Consider the following 4,292-nt stretch of genomic DNA (forward strand, 5'->3'; position numbering starts at 1 on the left):
GAAATTCCATAGTACATGAATAGCATGTACAATGTGGTTCATGAACATTGTATAGAACTTCATATTGTCTAGAGCATGCTTATCTTTTTTTTGGTAAAAGAAGAAATCAATCATACAAAATATACTTAGTTTCCCCAATACATTTTCATATCTTTTTAGAGCAATTTTTATGTTGATAGATTTTTAATATTCTCAAAAACTCAAATTTTAGTGGCATACAGCAAACTATATTGTTCATTATAATTCTCACAAAATAATTATGAACATAGTAAAATATGACAAAGTGAAAAGTTTATAATTTTCCTAATATATTAAATTCTGTAGAAAATCGGGAACATCACCTTTATTAATATTTACATCTGGTTCTGTAAACAAAGGTAGCCAAAAACTCCTAAGAATTTTTATATATACTTCTAAAATAGATTTCAAGAATGTGATCTGTGTGACTTTTGAAAAATACACATCCTTTAAAGTCTAAAAGATAGTAAATGTAGAATTTGAGGGAGAAGAAAAAAACATTGACAACAGATTATTTGAATTTTCCTCTTCCCAAATATCTAAAACATCACATACACCACTGTTTTCAGTATAACTTGTGAAACCCATAAATTCTGACTTCTCCTCACTAGTCTGAACTACAGATTCTGCTTTCTTCTTGTGTAATAAGAAATTCAGTTCTCTTCTTATCCAATTCAGCATTTGGCTCCAGATTTTCTTTTTTATTTCGTCCTAATAACATTTTCACTTTTCAACATATTTTACAAGAAGGTAAACTATCCACATTTTTGATGTCACATTCATTGGGTTCTTCACCAGGACGAGGGGATTGAGTCTTTGCCTGAACTGTTAGGTGCTCTTGTGAACTGCTGATTGTTCTCAGATCAGAATTGTGACCAAGTAATGAATGAAGTTCCTTTTCCTTCAGATTCTTTGTTGGAAAAATCACAGTATCTGAGTTTTGTTTTGGTTGAGCAGTACTATTTGCATTGATAACAGAAACTTGTATAGAAGTCTGTAGCCTACAAGGACAGTGATCTACTCCTAGCTCTTCTAAGTCATTATTACTTAATTTAGTATCAGAAATGTCAAGAATGAATTCCTGTTTATTTTTATGTGGAGGTGGCTGTGTAAAATTTTGTTTTGTATCATTTTCAGCTATATTTAACATAGGACATCTATTACTCATTTTTTCATTGAGTTCTCTCAATTCATTTGAAGCGCTGTGGATGGGTTCTGAAATCAACACAAGCTTTTGTTCAGGTTCCTGAGTTTCTTCATACAGGAAACTCTGCTCCATCACCTGTATCTTATTCTCTCTCAAGTCTTTCTGAGAAATACGCTGCAATTGTAGTTTTTGCTTTGGTTGAGTCTTTTTCAGGATATTAGCAGAAACAGGAGAAAAGGATCCAATACTGTAATTTATTCTCTTTTTTTCAGGTGTGTCCCTTTCATATTCCATAAAATCAAAAACTAACTTGGATATAATATCATCAACAACTTGATAGTGATTACTCTGTGCAAAGCTTCTGTGTTGCTCACTTAGGAGATGAGTTTCAAGATCATCATATTTCTTCAAACAACATTCACAATATCCTGTTTTTTTCTTCTCTTTCAACTGGAATTGAACTGGTGTTCCACCATATTTATCAGCATCTGTTTGGATTCTTAGCTTAACCTGAGTTGGTTTTTGCATGGTAGATGATTTATCTATATCAAATGGACTGTAGGACTTCTGAATAGAATAGTTTATACAAGGCATAACGGTCAGCTGAAGATAAAATGGCATATAAAGTTGACTCAGATCTTCCACTTTAACAAAAGGCTTTTTGAGTCCTCCTGCACATCTTTTACAGAAGCACTTGATTTCTTGAATAAATACAGCTCCTTTTTCTTGTGGTCAATGTAGTACCTAATGTCATCTATATGAGGAATCTTTACTCCCCATGATAAGGCATTTGATAACATACTATTTGAAGGAATAAAATCATGGTCCTTGATAGCTTTTTCAACCAATAATTTTCCTCTGCTTAAACACACCTATAAAAGGACTGTGCAGACTTGAACGAACTTCCATCATGGCTGGGATGAGGAGGAGTGGTTTCTGCAGTAAGTGCAGATTCTGGACTTGCTACAGGAGATATTTGGCCCAAAGTTTGAGCAAATTTAGCTTCCTTTTTATTTGAAATAAGATAACTGATATCTTTGCTGAGAAATTCTTCGACTCGCCCTCCCAGTTCCTTAATATCCTTTTTCAGTTTTTCACATATGGTGACAGAAGGTATGTCAAGGTAAAATACTTTTCCCCAAAGTGGCTTATATTTGGATTTTTCTGGTCTGTTTTCAGTTTTCAGAGATTTCAAAGATGATCTGTTTTTTTCATTTTTGACTTGGATTACACCATGGCAATGTCCTCTGCTGTGAATCCTCACGACTCCTGAGTTCATGGCAGCCACCCGGCCCCTACATGCCCCGCCTCAACCAAAAAGCTGGAGCAAGTGTGGTCTTAAACTGTGGTTTTGCCAGCGCCATGGCTCAATAGGCTAATCCTCTGAGGTGCCAGCACCCCGGGTTCTAGTCCCGGTTGGGGCGCCAGATTCTGGCCCGGTTGCCTCTCTTCCAGGCCAGCTCTCTGCTGTGGCCCAGGAGTGCAGTGGAGGATGGCCCAAGTGCTTGCGCCCTGCACCCGCATGGGAGACCAGGAGAAGCACCTGGCTCCTGGCTTCGGATCAGCGTGGTGCACTGGCCGCAGCGCGCCGGCCACAGCGGCCATTGAGGGGTGAACCAACGGAATAAGGAAGACTTTTCTCTCTGTCTCTCTCTCTCACTGTCCACTCTGTCTGTCAAAAATAAATAAATAAATAAACTGTGGTTCTGTGCTGACCTCATAGGGCTTGCGTCAGTGCTCATGCCAAGAGGCACCTGAAGGCTCCATGAGGAGAGCGGCCAATGACAAAGTAGTTGTGAATCCCCTCCATTGACACCCACCCCTCCCTTCCCCTCTGTGTGCATGACTGTCATCTTTTAGAGGGAGGAAATGGGTGGCAAAGAGCAAAATAAGGTAAAAAAATTTCAAAAAGGGATATTCAGGAGGCTATGGTGTTGATTCCTGAGGAACTCCCTAGATATGAGGGTAGCCAGCAAAGTACACCAGGACATCAATGAAAAACCAGGCACCCCAACCAGTTCCCATATATTGACTGCTGGCAAGACTTAGTTCTCTCCCAGCCACCCTGGCTAAAGACTTGTGTGGAAGAAAACTGGAAAATCCTGATGGCTGGAATGATGGCCTCTTCAAGTGCCAGCTGGAAACAAAGCCCAGTGTAGGAGAGGAGCCAGGGCGGATTCCCCTGCTTTGCACCACTGTACCCTGTGCTACCTCCTGCACTCCCTGCACTCACCCAAGAGGCTACCTCCTCCCTTGCAGCAAGGACCTCACCAGAGGCCACTCACTCTCCTGAAGCTGCCCCTCCCATGAGGCCACCAGAGATGCCTCAAACTTTAGCCACCCTGGGGCCACTGGTCTTAACCCCATATACTCCAAGTGAAAAGCACCAGGAAGAGCCTGCTGGCAGCCCCCCTCAGTAAATGCCAAAGTGCCCTGAAGATGCCATTGAGACTTAGGGTCCCCTTTATTATGATAATGATGGCCAGGTACAAAGGGATAGCACACCTTTATATATCAGCCTTCCACTACTTCCTATATTGAAAAACCATGCCCTCTTCTTCACTGAGAAGTCTCAGGTTATGATCGATGTGATGTAATCCATCATTCCAGCTCATCAGCCCCCTGAGGCACACTGTCACCTGCTCCTTCTGACCATGTTTAATACAGAAGCGCGCTGCCAAGTTACCCAGGCTATAATAAAACAGTTAGAACAAAATGCCCCATAGGAAGTCATGAATGCTCCAACTTATGCTAGGAAGAGTCCCCCAAAAAGGACCCCCACGGGGACCCTATGAAGAGCAGCAACTCCAGCAGCTTGAACATTATTAAGAGGCTCTTATAAAGGGTACAAAGGCAGGCGGGAAAAAGGCTATGAATATGAGCCAAACCTCAGAATTGCTTCAAGGGCAGAAGGAGAGGCCTGACTATGTTCTGTGAGAGACTGTGTGAAGCTTTCCAACTGTACATGCCCTTTGACCCGAGGCAGCAGAAAATCGGCCAATGTTGAATGCTTCATTCATCAGCTAAGCCCATGGAGACATCAGGTGCAAACCACAAAAGCTAGAATTTTTGGGGTGAACGCAAGCCAACTACTGGAGGTAGCCACCAAAGTATTTATTAACTGGAA

At 41.1% G+C, this 4,292-nt stretch overlaps 1 pseudogene; it reads right to left on the minus strand.

Moving 5' to 3' along the window:
• Positions 1–474: 474 nt before the first annotated feature.
• Positions 475–2,444, minus strand: LOC133767655 (protein DBF4 homolog A-like; annotated as a pseudogene).
• Positions 2,445–4,292: the final 1,848 nt, after the last annotated feature.

The sequence above is a fragment of the Lepus europaeus genome, chromosome 10 (assembly GCF_033115175.1).
Source record: "Lepus europaeus isolate LE1 chromosome 10, mLepTim1.pri, whole genome shotgun sequence".
NCBI lineage: Eukaryota > Metazoa > Chordata > Mammalia > Lagomorpha > Leporidae > Lepus > Lepus europaeus.